Here is a 14,959-nt window from a genome sequence, read left to right on the forward strand (position 1 = left end):
CTGCCCTGTCTGCCAGGGCATATTACCAGCAGAATGAATGGTGGTCACTAGCCAGCCACAGCAGTCTTGGTGGGTCAACAACCTGCAGCCTTGTTTGTGGCATGAAAGAGTACACCAGGCTGGCAAGCTTCCAGACAGAACCACCCCTTATCCCCCACAATTACCTACCTAGAGCATGATTTATGGTCATTCCATTTTCATTTATAAAACTGACAACATTCCAGCTGATAAATATTGATAGATAGGAAATTCAACAGCCGCAGGATAAAAGCCACTGGCCCTGTGGCCTTGCAAAGACGTCACCCATGCCCTTCACCCTGTGGAACACTGACTGCTGTTAGATGTAATAAAGAGTGCTTAAGGTCCACAGGAATATGACAATAGGGTTAAACTCAGCTAGTAGTTTCCACAGCTGGGCTAGAATATCCCAGGTAGAAATGTTTGGAATCAACTTCATGAAGAGGATGTGAGGGCGATCTGGCTGCGACATCTGTCACCCCATTGATCGCCAGGGTTGATTCGGCTGATCTGGCTGGCTAGGCGGGGGTCCCCTTCCTTCCTCACTGCTCCATGTGCGTCCCTCCCGAAGCTGCGCACTGGGTCGGTCGAAGAGGACGACCTTCCCCGCTAGAGGAGAGGACCGTTCTTCAGTCAAGGGTATACGAGTAGCTGCACTCCCCTGCTAGAACCTCCAAACAAGTCTCAACTTCATGAAGAAATACTCCTCAGTGTGATCCTCATACAGACGTGCAATTTTTGCAACATGGCCTGGGGGCGTTAACTGTGATAATTGATGACTGTGATCATTGTTGGCTGGGAAGTGGACTAGCCTTTTCATTTATAGGTGGTCTGCAAAAGTGGTGGCCCTGATTCTTCGCAAGAGAACCTTCCCTGTGACAACAGTTACGTGAGGCGATCAGCACTGCCCTTTATCTGTAGATTTCAAAGTTCCTGACATGAGTCAGTCTTTCCCAATACCTTGTAGAAGGTGATAGTGTTCATTTTTCCAGACTCGTAGCCTGGAGCACATATTGGAAAATCGCACAATGGGTCATGGGGTGACTACTCACCTGTCCCTAAGCATGTGCTCTGACTGTCCTGTTAACTGGAACCCACCCAGCATGGGCCAGGGAGCACCAGGGAAGAAAACCAAGGTCTGGAAGGGAAAAGCACATTTCTCTACACCTTGGTTCACAAGCTTGGTGCTGTATCTGATTCGCCCATCAGGTATGTTGAAAATTCAAATCTCTAGTCAAACTGGTTTCTCTCTCCAAAATTTTGATTCAGCAGGTCTGCTTTAAGGGTGAGTCTGGAATTCTGCATGTTAACAAATTCCATGGTATTATGATGCACAATCAAATTTAGTTCTTAAGGGTCAATAAACAGAGATCTTTTAACCAATGTCACCCCAATAAATTTAATAAAAAATTCTGAAATAGGGACCCTGGAAGCAAACTCAGGATAGAGCAGGCTGGGAGCCTCAGCAGACCCAGGCACTTGGGGGATTTTTGTCTTCAGAGCTGCCACACTGTCCGTGGACATTCCATTTCTTCTCCATCAGGGCTGAGGGCACTCATGGTTGGACCCCACTTCTCCTTCCACAGAGTCACAACCTTCCTGGGTTCTCGTGCTCCTTCGAGAAGCTGATTTTTAAAAACCTACCTGAAAAACATTCATATGCATACACAATTTAGGCTGTGCCTTCAGGAGTGTCCATAGGAGTCAGATTTAGCATTGGGGAAGGGAATGACAACATTCAAGAATTTAACCAAAAAAAGAATAGAATATGAAAAATATTAAAAACACAATGTTAGTCTCTTTTAATCCTACTATAAATAGTGCTCCTTCAGGCTGCACAGCCATTTCTGGTTTTTGAGATTCCTAGTATGTTAAAGATTTTATTGGCACTTTCCATCAAGTTCCATCTTCTTCTGGTGTTGCCCTTCTGACCACGGAGCCTGGAAACCCTACTCTCTTTGCTTCCTTGCAGCTGAATATGAGTCACATTACATTGCACACATGCTTGCACATGACATTGAGAGCAGAAACAAGTCAGAGGCCCTCTATGACTGCTCTTGGGTATTTCTGTGGGTGGGTGAGGCCACTGCTGAGAGAGAATTTTCAGTGTCGAGCCACTAGCTGGGTGTCATTTGTTGAAATGACAGCAAGAACACATCACCATAGCTAAGTTTCTGTTTTGGAGACTTAGCTATTGTCATGTGTTCTAGAACTCAGAAGCTTACAAATCACTGTATGGACCCGGGGAGTCACCTCTAAGAATGACTTGCAGAACTGCATGAACACTGGGCTTTCCTGGGAAGCTTCTGCCTCTGCATGGCCAGGGAGGTGGGGAAGCAAGTGCTGCCGCCAGGGTTGGCGAGTTTGTGGCTACAGTCCTCGATGAGAAAACTGGTGCCAAACACCCATGGGGCTGGTGACTGGTCTTAGAGCTGTCTCTCTCTTTTTTTTTAATTTACAGAGACAGAGGGAGAGTCAGAGAGAGGGATACATAGGGACAGACAGACAGGAATGGAGAGAGATGAGAAGCATCAATCATCAGTTTTTCATTACGACACCTTAGTTGTTCATTGATTGCTTTCTCATATGTGCCTTGACTGTGGGGCTACAGAGACTGAGTAACCCCTTGCTCGAGCCAGAGACCTTGGGTCCAAGCTGGTGAGCTCTGCTCAAACCAGATGAGCCCTCGCTCAAGCTGGCGACCTCAGGGTCTCAAACCTGGGTCCTCTGCATCCCAGTTTGATGCTCTCTCCACTGCGCCACTGCCTGGTCAGACTAGATCTGTCTTGTTGAGCTTCTGCAACACTGCAGCATGTTTTCATGACATAGCATGGAAGTGCTGCATGGAAAATCCTTGTCACCTACAGTTGTGCATTTATATGAGAATATCTTCAAGGACAAGTGTTAAGCTCTTGGATCAGAGGATATGTACACCTTGATAGATATTGCCAAGTTACTCTCCAAAAACGTTTTATCAGTTCACTTTGCCACCAACATTTTACATTATGTTTACTAACAGAGTAATACCCCAGGCATGACTTGAAAACATCTGTTAATCTAGTGAAATAACATTAGTGTGGTGGGAGGACTGATGAATGCAGAGGAGCCCAACCCAGAAGGGTAGACACACATGCTACCCATCAGACCGACATCAGTTGATGAATGTTTATCCTTTGAATATCAACTTTCGTGTAACCAGTCTTTTTATTTATTTTATTTTTAAATTTTTATTTACTGATTTTAGTGAGGGAGAAAGGGAGAGAGAGAGAGTGACAGGAATGTCAATCTGTTCCCGTATGTGCCCTGACTGGGAATTGAACCGGCAACCTCTGTGCTTCGGGACAGTGCTCCAACCAACTGAGCTATCCAGCCAGGACATAACAGGTCTTTTAAATCTTTGGCAATATGAAAGGAGAAAAATGATAGCTTATTGTTGTACAGTGATTTTTCTTTGAGTGTTAATGATGGATATTGAGAAACGTTTTTGTGCCTCTTTTAAATTTGTTTTAAATCTTGAATTTTAAAAAGTTACACAAAATATCCCAGCATTGAGTTCAACAGAAATTTTTAAAGAGATTAATATGAGTCAAACCTTATGCTAGGTTTTAGAAATAAAATAATAGTTTCCACTTGAAGAATTTATGGCATAGCAGGAAAAGCCAGGTATGTGCATGCACATACACACCAGAGGTCATTTTCAAGCAAGGAGTACCAGGATTTCCATGACAAAATGAAATCGAGCACTTGTGAATACAGATGTGGGGAGAATATAGTGAATATAATGTTGCCAAATGTTCTCTCAAAGAGACAACAGCTATCATTTGGGCTAATTTAAAAATGAATGGAAAAATTGTCTCTACACTGTGCATATAAATGCATTATTTATTTTAATTTTTATGTTTTGGCATGTATAATAAACAGGACAGTAAAATATTGCTGTGTGGTTTCTGCCCTTTCCACAATATATTTTATGCAAGAAAATTTCACATAGAGACTAAATAGAGGAAAGCTCTTTTTTCCTTCTCTTTTTCTCTGGTATCAGTGTAGACCTGATAAAATAGAGATTTAAATAAGGTTTAGAGTTGCATACCATAATACTCCACATCTCCAGGATACAGTGAAAATCACCCATCATACTAAGTATCATTTGCAAATATCTTCTTCCATTTGGTTGGTTGTCTTTTTGTTTTGTTGATGGTTTCTTTGCTTTGCAGAAGTTTTTTAGTTTGATGTAGTCCCATTTGTTTATTTTTTCTTTTGTTTACTCAGGAAACATTGTCACAATAAACATTCAGAATATTTCCCTCACTCCCTACAGTTTCTTTGTGCTTCTTTGCAGTCTATCCCTCCTTCCATCCTTGCCACTGGTCTAGAATTTTATATAATTGAAAACAATGTTATGTAAAACAATGTACTCTTTTTTTATCTGGCATCTTTCACTTGGCATAATAATTTTGAGATGCATCCTCATTGTCATGTGTGGCAATAGTTTGTTCCTTTTTATTGCTGAATAGTATTCCATTGTACAGATATACCACATTTGTTTATACACTTACCTGTTGATGAACATTTGGATTGTTCCCAGTTTTGAGCTATTGTGAGTGTTTAAATCATGAGTGAGTGTTGAATTTTCTCACATACTTTCTCTGTAGTTATTAAAATGATCATTTAAATGGCTTAAATGCTCCAATCAAAAGGCATAAGGGCTTGACCAGGCAGTGGTGCAGTGGATAGAGCATCGGACTGGGACACAGAGGACCCAGGTTCAAAACCCCGAGGTCACTGGCTTGAGCACGGGCTCATCTGGTTTGAGCAAAGCTCACCAGTTTAAACCCAAGGTTGCTGACCTGAGCAAGGGGTCGCTTGCTCTGCTGTAGCCCCTTGGTCAAAGCACATACGAGAAAGCAATCAATGAACAACTAAGGTGCTCCAATGAAGAATTGTTGCTTCTCATCTCTCTCCATTCCTGTCTGTCTGTCCCTATCTATCCCTCTCTTTATCTCTCTCTCTGTCTCTGTCACAAGGAAAAAAAAAGACATAAAGTAGCTGAATAAATAAGAATACAACACCCATTGTATGCTCTCTACAAGATACCTACCTCAGAACAAAAGATGCACACAAACAAAGAGAAAGGATGGAAAAAAATATTTCATGCAAATAGAAATGAATAAACATGTCAGTGCAAAAAGATTTGCCATGAAATATTTAAAATAATGAAAAGCAAGGACCTACAACCAAGACTACCCTATCGAACAAAGTGATCATTTAAAATTGAAAACAAAATAAAGAGCTTCCCAGACCAAAAAAAATTTAAAAAAGCTAAAAGCGTTTATTACCACCAAACAGATATTGTAAAAAAAAGTTAAATGGTCTGCTTTAATAAGAAGAAAAAAAGAAATAGAAAGAAGAACATAGGTATAAAGAATAAAATGGCAACAAAAAAGTACCTATCAATAATAAATTTAAAAAATTTTTAATTGAAGAGTCAGGAAGGGAGATAGAAAGAGAGAAAAGAGAGTGAGAAGCACCAACTTGTAGTTGCGGCACCTTAGTTGCTCATTAACTGCTTTCTCATATGTGCCTTGACCAGGGGGCTCCAGCAGAGCAAGTGACCCCTTGCTCAGGCCAGCGACCTTTGGACTCAAGACAGCAACCTGGGGATCATGTTAATGATCCTGCACTCAAACTGGCATCCACCTGCACTCAAGCTGCCAATCTCAGGGTTTTGAACAGGGGATCTCCTCATTCTGGGTTGATGCTCTATCTACTGTGCCACTGCTGGTCAAGCATCAATAATAACTTCAAATGTAAATGTCTTAAATATTCCAATCAAAAGACATAAGGTAGCTGAATAAATAAGAAAACAAGACTCATATATATGCTGTCTATAAGAGGCCTACTTCAGAACAAAAGATGCACACAAACAAAAAGAAGGGATGAAAATAAATATTCCATGCAAATAGAAATAAATAAAAAGCTGGGTAGGAATATTTATATCAGTCAAAATAGACTTTAAGCAAGAGACAAAGAAAGACACTACATAATAATAAAAGGAGAGATCAAACAAGAGGCTATAACCCTTGTAAACATTTATGATTTATGCACCCAACATAGGAATACCAAATATGTAAAGCAAATCCTGATGGACATAAAGGGAGAGATCGATGCTAATATAGTCATAACGCGGGATTTAAATACTCCATTGACATCAGTGGATAGATCCTCCAGATAGAAAATCAACAGCCTAAGTGCCCATCAGTAGATGAGTGGATAAAAAGCTGTGGTACATTCACACAATGGAATACTACTCGGCAGTAAAAAAGAAAATCTTACCTTTTGCAACAGCATGAATGGACCAGAAATTATTATGCTAAGTGAAATAAACCCGGCAGAGAAAGAAAAATGCAATATGGTCTCATTTATATGTGGAATCTAATCAATAAAATAGTTTAACAAGCAAAATAGAAACAGAAGCATAGATACCTAGAACAGACTGACAGCTGTCAGAAGGGAGGGGTGGGGGAGCTGGGTGAAAAAAGTGAAGGAATTAAGGAAAAAATATATATGATGCATAGACATGGACAACAGTATGATGATAGTCAGAAGGAGAGTGGGGGAGGAGGAGGGAGAAATGGGCAAAGTGGGGATAAATGGGAACAGAGAGAGACTTGACTTTGGGTGGTGAGCGCCTGATGCAGTGTTCATTCAGCTGTACACTTGAAATCTGTATGTCTTTATTAACCAATGTCACCCCAATAAATTCAATGAAATAAAAAAATGCATCTTATAGGAAGCATTAGGCTTGCTGTTACATAGTTTGTGATCATCTCTGCCTTTTAGTAGTTATATTTACTACATTAGTATTTCAAGTAATTCTTGATATAGTTGGATTTAGGTCTACTCTTTAAAAATTTGTGTGTTTTTTTGTTTGTTTATTTTCCTTTCTGTTCTCTTTTATCCTAATTTGGACTATTTTGAACATTTTAAAGTTTTATTTTGCTTTATTTATTAGTTTTTAGCCATTTTCCATAGTTTCCTTAGACATTATATGTGTATCCTCATATTTTCATAGTTTAGAGTTCATACTGTAATACTTCATATAAAATGTAAAATACTGCCTGGACTGGGTAGTTTGGTTGGTTAGAGCATAGAGGCTGCTGTTTGATTCCTGGTCAGGAGCAGATTGATGTTCCTATCTCTCCCTCCCCCTTTCTCTCTCTAAAATCAATATAATAAAAATTTTAAAAATGCAAAACCCTGCAACTGTATAGATTCATTATAAACCTTACAGAAATGATATTTAATTTTTGCTTTTTAAAGGAAGAAAAAGTAAATTTTTGCATTTATTATTTCTGATAATCTTTATTTTTTTCTTAAAGATCTAAGGTTCACTTTCATATCATTTCTTTTTGGAATGAGAAAATTCCTTTGATATTTTTTATAGTAGTGATAAATTATTGTAGTCATTTTTTTAATTTGGAAAATGTTTTTTTTTCTATTTAAAAATTCTTTAAGCAGATTAAAACCTTTTCTTCTATAAGATCTAACATGCTTTCAGTGATATCCAGTATATTTTTACCTGAGACATTAGATTTTTCCCTAGAGTTCCAATTTGGGTCTTTAAATATATCTTTCATGTCTCACCTTTAGCTTGGCTATGCTTTCCTCTACCTTCTTGTGTATATAGAGTATGACTATTTTAAAGTTCATTCATTGTGTTAGTGTCTTCATCTACTAATTCAACCATCTGTGCCATATCTGAGTCTTTCTGTTGAATGATTTTTGTCTTTATTATGATTATATTTCCCTGCCTTTTTGCATGCCTGGTAATTTTAAACTGGACTCCAAACATTGTGAATATCATCTTTTTGAGTGCCAGATAATTTTGTGTCCTGCTAAAAATTCCTGAGGTGGTTTTTTTTCCTGAGGTTGTTTTTATTTATTTATTTATTTACTTACTTATTTATTTATTTATTTATTTTTGTAGGGTGCAGTGAGTTACTTGGAAACAGTAATTGTCAGATGAAGATTAAATATCAGCTTTACTACTGATCAAGCTGGTTGAAGGCTTTGGCTTTGAATCTGTGGGCTTGGTAATTCTTCCCTCTAAATTAGACAGTCCTGAACTTAAATACTGACCATACAGTCACCTGTCCAGGAGGTCCATAGTAGGGCTCCTCCCTTCACCCCTCACCCATGGCGAAGGGCAGAGGGCAGATTGATGTGCCAAGTGGGACAAGCTCAATTCTTTCTCCAGGCCCACTGGAAAGTGGAATAATGAGGCCAGGAAGAGAGTACAGTGGAGCTTTTCACATACAAACAAGAGGACTGGGAAAGCCCTGGCTGGATGGCTCGGTAGAGCATCTTCCCAAAGCACAGAGGGTACCGGTTCCATCCCTGACCAGGGCCCATACAGAAATAGATCAGTATTCCTCTCTCTCAAATCAATAATAATAAAAAAAGAGTGGGGAATATGTGCCCATCCAACAAGATGGGCTTTAAAGATAGCAGGTGAGGTACCTACAGAAAAGCACAGAGTGAGGAGACAGGAGCACCTGACCCAAAGCCTGAAGACCACCGGTTTTCAGATGCTGGACTGGGAAAGAAGGTTCCTGTGAAGGACAGCAGAGAAGAAACCAAGGGTGTTATAGAAACAAAGGGAAGATATTTCCAGGCAGAGGGAGCAGGTGGCTGTGCTGACACCTGCTGAGTGGCTGAGAAATATGGGGGCTCCCCACCAGAGCTGTGGATTGCTGTGGTAGGACATGGGCAAAGAACCTATCAAACCACAGACTGGCACACTTCTGACTTCCTCAGCCATGAGAGCATGGAGAATTATTTACCCTGAGTCTCGGAGGAAGATTTATGGGTTTATGGGCGTTAACATTTACAGTACTTAGACTCTACTTTTCTAATGCTGAATGGAAAACAGTTCCCAAAGATAAACACAGGTAAGGTGGAAGGCCACAACTCTTCCTATGGCTTGGTTTAGCTTCAATACAAGAACTAGTAACCACAGATTTTCTTGGCAATATGTCATGTCTACTCAAAGTCTTATTAGTCCTTTAGATATACTTGGACAGCAGGTGAAGGCAAATATTTTAACCTCATTCTAAAGAAAAAGGGATGAGTTAGAGAGAAGCAGGGGCCTTTCTCCTGGAATCCTGGGGATGAGGTAGTACCCCCTCTTGGCATGTAGAAACTGTCCACTGTAGCAGGAGTGAGGAGGACATTGCCACAGACGAAATCGCCATGTGGAGCCCTCCAGTGACACAGCCTGAGACTTCAACAGATGTTTTCTTGCTGGTGGATGATGTAACTTGTCTCTATTTGGATTTTATTCATTGTATGAAATAAGGAGTTTTCCAAGGTATTATTCGTGGAAGTGACACCGTCATCTCAGATATGACCAAAACAGTCCGGCCAACTCTGTGTTTTAGGGAAGAAACCTAGAGGAAATGAATAAGATGAACTGAAAGTATAAGTGGACCTAAGAGTATATCAAACAGTGGAGTCTGCCTATTATAAAATTGTCAGTCTTTGCCTGAAGGATGTTTTTTAAAGATTTTATTTATTCATTTTAGAGAGGGGAGAAAAAGAGAGAGGGAGAAAGAAGGGTGAAGGAGCAAGAAGCATCAACTTCCAAATGTGCCTTGACCAGACAAGTCCAGGGTTTTGAACCAGCGACTTCAGCATTCCAGATTGATGCTTTATCCACTGCACCACCGCAGGGCAAGCTGAAGGATGGATTTTGGTCTACCCATTCATGCACTCACCCAACAGAACCTACTGTGTGCCAAGCATTGTGCTAGGTTCTCTAGCAGTTACAAAGATGAGTATAATGCATTTCTGCCTCGAAGATGTCCTTGTTCATATGAGGACACCCTGGAGGTGTCTTCGATCAAATCACACTTTGGATACTAAATGCAAGCAACTCAACATGTTTGTGTTAAATACTAAACATGCAACTACCATGCCAAGCAGCAACTGCATTCGGGCATTTATCCCAGAGAAATGAAAAAGCTAAGTACACACAAAAATTTGTACTCAATTTGTATAGTTTTATTTGTGATAATCCTACCTTAGAAAACAATCTCGATGTCCCTGAACTGGAGGATGGTGAAACAAACTGCAGTGTGCCCATCCCAGAGGGTGGGTACTCCTCAGTAATAGAGAGGAACAAAGTACTGGTGCATGAAAAAACTTAGATGATGCTTGAGGGAATTATGCTAAAAATACATAGTACATGATTCCATTGATATAATATTCCAGAAATTATAAGATTATAGCAGTGAAAAGTGTATTAGTGGTGGCCAGGACATAAGGACAAGGCAAGGGAGGGAAGAGGGAGGTAATAAACAGCCTAAGGAAGGATCTTCATGGTGATTTAACTGTCCTGTCTGTTGACTACATCAATGTCAGCTCCTACTTGTAGAGTTATACTATAGTTTTTCAAAAATGTTACTACTGGGAGAAACAGAGTGAAGATTCACTGGATCTCTCTGTGTATATTTTTCCTTATAAATGCAATTTTGACTCCACTTCCTGTGATAGGGGTAGCTTCAAATGAGTTTCTGACATTCTTTGGAACTTAGTTTCTACATTGAAAAATGTGAATATTAATACTAGCTACATCACAGAATTCTTTGGAGGAATACAAGAATCTGTACACATAAAGCACATGTGAGGAACAGTGCCTGGCACCATAAGCAAGCATTTGATCAATGGGAGCTGTTGCTGTATCCATCTTAATACCAGTGTGATAGGTGAGAACTCTCTCAAACTGAGAGACTTACTCAACTCATTCAGCTAGGCATAAGAATCAAGCCTGGATATGAATTATGGGTAGGAATTGAATATAGTGCATTGCTCAAGCAGAAAAGGCTAGAGCCAAATCCCTGGCCTCTAAGCATATGCCAAGTGTACTGGAGGTTGGGACTGTCCATGGTACTCAGGGACCCACAGGCTATGTGAGAGTGGTGGAAGGGGGATAGGAGTGTAGTAGGACATACGGTTGAAAGAAAGAATGAGAGATGGGGTCAGACTGTAGAGAACTTTGCTGGCAACTTATTTAAAGAGTTTGATAAAGAGACAGAGAGAGGAGTAAGTAAGAAAAACATAGGAAAAAAATGGAATTAACATATATTTAATTCCTGGAGTTTGACCAAATAATTCCAAGTGCTGATACTGTGGCAAACAAGATCACTTTTAAAAGCAATATGATAAACAGTTATATTATGGAGATTAGCAAAAATATGAAAAGTCTTAATGTTAGGTTAATATTGAGATAAAAATTTTTAGGGCAGCACTATAAACAGATACAAAAGTATAGATGGGTTCCAAAAAGCTGGTGACTCAAGAGAATGTCTCCAATGATAAAAACTAAATGACATTTCATGAAATGTTATATTTTTTTAAAGTTAGCATAAGTTTTTGTAACTACATAAACTGGCTTTCTAATAGGGAAAATAAGAGCTATCTTACATTTGATGTTGCTTTATATTGGGCATAAGAGGTTTAGTATATTATAATATTGACGTGGAAATGATTACTGTTAAGAGAAAAAATATTTAAACAGCATATGTCATATCATTTTCATAATGAGAATATGTCTTTCTATACAAAGCTACCTCTTGAAAGATATTCACCAACATATTGACTGCAGTTATCACTAGATGGCATGGCATTTAAGGGTAACTTTATTGTTTCATGTTTTCCTCTCTGTAAAAATTCTCTACAACAAACATTGTAATAATTTTGGTATTAGAAAAATAAAGGACAAGAAATTTAAAAAAAGAGTTTGGCATAAAAATAATGTGGTCAGTCTATAGGTATTAAGTGTCATGCACAAATCCTTTCTGGGAAATCAAATATTATTCTGTAACATGTATAACTATGTATCTGGGTTGCAAATTTGGATGTGAAATAAGAATCTTGAACACAGTCTTTGATGAGAGAAGCAGAGTTCAAAAGGTTAAGGGAAGGGACATCAGAGTAATGGCAGCATGAGAGATACTCCTAATCTCTCCACTTGAAATTTCAACAAATTGAACAACTATAGCACAGCAAAGAAATCCCAGGTGGGATTTCTCAGGTATGCCTGAAAGATCCACACACTGAATGGACCAAAGGCAGGACAGAGTAAAAAGGGGAGTGGAAGATAAAACACACTCACAATGGGATTTGGAAAGGAGACAGACCTGGAGTGACTGGGGTTCTTTTTCTCTGCTGAACTGTAGGGAGGAGGGAAGCTCAGGCTCTCTGGATTTTGTCTAAGGGGTACAGAGAGGGAAACTTGGAGTGAATGGGCCTCCTTCTTCCAGGAGGAACAGTGAGACAGAGGGGCAGAGATGGAGATAAACCAAAGTGGCCAGAGGGTGGGGTCACAGCTAGTGTTCCTGTGGTCTGCCTGTAGCCCACACTTGGAAGAGACAGAGAAAGCTAAAGTGCAGCCTCTACTTCCCAGATCCTGCCTCCCTCAACTCACCATATGGAGAATGGCAGAGACAAACCCCCACAGCTAGCTCTCCCTGAAGAATAGAGATACTCCACATCTGGTCCTCAGGTTTGTTGAGATGTGGGAAGAAGCACTTGGAAGCCTGAGATCATTAATGCTCAAGTGATAAAGCCAGAAAACCCTCACAACATGCCCCACCCATCAATGCGACTGTGATTCCACCTACACCATAGCAACAACAGCAACATCTAGGTGGTGGACAGCCTAGGAACTTCACAGAGCTAAAAGTTGTAATACAGCAGCATCTACTGAAAAAACCAAAATTTATTTTTCCTTTTTCCCCTTTTTTCTTTCTTATTCTTTTTTTCTCTTTTGAATTTCATCTTCTTTAATTTTTATATTTTTTATTCTTAATTTTTGTGGGTGTTCTGTTTTTTTTTTGTTTGTTTGATTGATTTTGATCTTTTCTTCTGTGGTTTTTCTTCTTGTCATAATATTTTAAATTTTTATTGTATTTTTTACTTTAATTTTTTGTGGGTTTTTTAACTTTTTTTAAGGTTCTTAATGATACCACTCTAAAATGCCATCAGGGAAGAAGAAATTGAATACCATGGCTACACAAGACAGAGGCATAGTTCATAAAGAAAATGAAAAATCTCCAGAAAAAAAATCTCAATCACATGAAAACCTTGGAGTTAAATGATAGAGAATTTAAAATTGAAATTCTGAAAATACTCAACAAGATGTGAGAAGACACCAATAGGGAACTTAATAAGTTCAGAAAACAAATTAATGAGCAAAATAAATACCTCACTAAGGAGACTGAAACTTTAAAAACAGAGCTGAGGAACTCAATACATGAATAAAAGACTAAGGTATTAAGTTTAGTTACTAGAACAGGCCAGATAGAGGAAAGAATCAGTGAGATCAAAGACAGGCAACTAGAGATGCTATGAAGAGAAGAGGAGACTCACAAATTAAAAAAACAGAGAGATCTACAAGAATTATCTGATTCCATCAGAAAGAACAATATAAAAATAATGGGTATATCAGAACAAAGAGAAGGAGAAGGGAATGGAGAGCATATTCAAACAAATAATTGATTATAACTTCCCAAGCCTGCAAAGAGTTAAAGCCTTGAATTCAAGAAGCAAACAGAACACCAAATTACTGCAACCCAAACAGACTCACTCCAAAGCACATTGTAATAAAATTGTCAAAAAACAATGACAAAGAAAGAATCCTCAAGGCAGCTAGGGAAAAGAAGAATATAACATATACAGGAAAGCCCACTAGATTATCATCAGATTTCTCAGCAGAAACTCTACAAGCCAGAATAGAGTGGACCCAAACATTCAAAGCTGAAAGAGAGGAATTACCAGCCAAGAATACTATATCCAGTAAAGTTATCCTTCAAATAGGAAGAAGAAATAAAAACTTTTACAGACACACAGAAGCTGAGGGAATTTATCACCAGAAAACCCCCACTGCAGAAAAATACTCAAGGAGGTTATTTGACCAGATACAAAGAACAAAACAAATTAAAACTACAAGTAAAAGCTCCAACAAGGTAACAATAAAAACTAGGATAATCTGTGACAACAATAACAAAAAAGGGAGAGGATAAAGATCTGCAGTAGCAAAGGAGGATGGAGTATAGAAGCACTCATAAGACAAAGGACTCTTGTACATATGAACATTTGTTTCTTAATAACCTAATGATAACCACCCACAAAAAAGTTACTACTGAAACACACAGCTTAAAAAAAGAAGAAACAGGGGAAATAAGTATGGAATACCACCAAACAAAAACAACTGACAGAAACAAAAAAGAGAAGAACCAAACAAGACACAGAGCTACCAGAAAACAAAGCATAAAATGGCTATAGAAAATCCTCAAGTGTCAATAATTACCCATTATTGGACTGAACTCACCAATAAAGAGGCACAGAATAGCAGAATGGATCAAAAAGCATATGCTGCCTTCAAGAGACACATCTAAGCTGCAAAGACAAAAGTAGATTCAAAGTGAAAGGTTGAAAATGATTCTCAAGCAAATAATATCTAAAGAAAAGCAGGTGGAGCCATACTCATATCTGACAATGCTGACTTCAAGACAACAAAGGTACTAGAGACAAAGATGGACATTTCATAATGGTAAAGGGGACATTGCATCAAAAAGACATAACACTTCTTAATATATATGCACTGAACCAGGGAGCACCAAAATATATAAGACATCTACTAACTGATCTCAAAATAGAATCATACTTGGAGATTTCAATACACCCTTGATGGCCTTAGATAGATCATCCAAACTGAAAATCAATAATAAATACTGGACTTAAATGACATTGTGGACCAAATAGATATAATAGACATTTATAGGACATTTCATTCCAAAACATCAGATTATACATTCTTCTCCAGTGTACACGAAACATTTTCAAGCATAGACTATATGTTGGGACACAAACTAACATC

At 38.8% G+C, this 14,959-nt stretch overlaps 1 long non-coding RNA gene across 1 annotated transcript in view; it reads right to left on the reverse strand.

Annotated features, from left to right (window-relative positions):
- Positions 1-1,454: 1,454 nt before the first annotated feature.
- LOC136325113 (uncharacterized) overlaps positions 1,455-14,959 on the reverse strand; it is a 28,784-nt gene continuing 15,279 nt past the window's right edge. The window contains exon 3 of the long non-coding RNA XR_010729204.1: positions 1,455-1,662. This is a non-coding gene — a long non-coding RNA (uncharacterized lncRNA). The remainder of the gene's footprint in view (positions 1,663-14,959) is intronic.

The sequence above is a fragment of the Saccopteryx bilineata genome, chromosome 2 (genome assembly GCF_036850765.1).
Source record: "Saccopteryx bilineata isolate mSacBil1 chromosome 2, mSacBil1_pri_phased_curated, whole genome shotgun sequence".
Lineage (NCBI taxonomy): Eukaryota > Metazoa > Chordata > Mammalia > Chiroptera > Emballonuridae > Saccopteryx > Saccopteryx bilineata.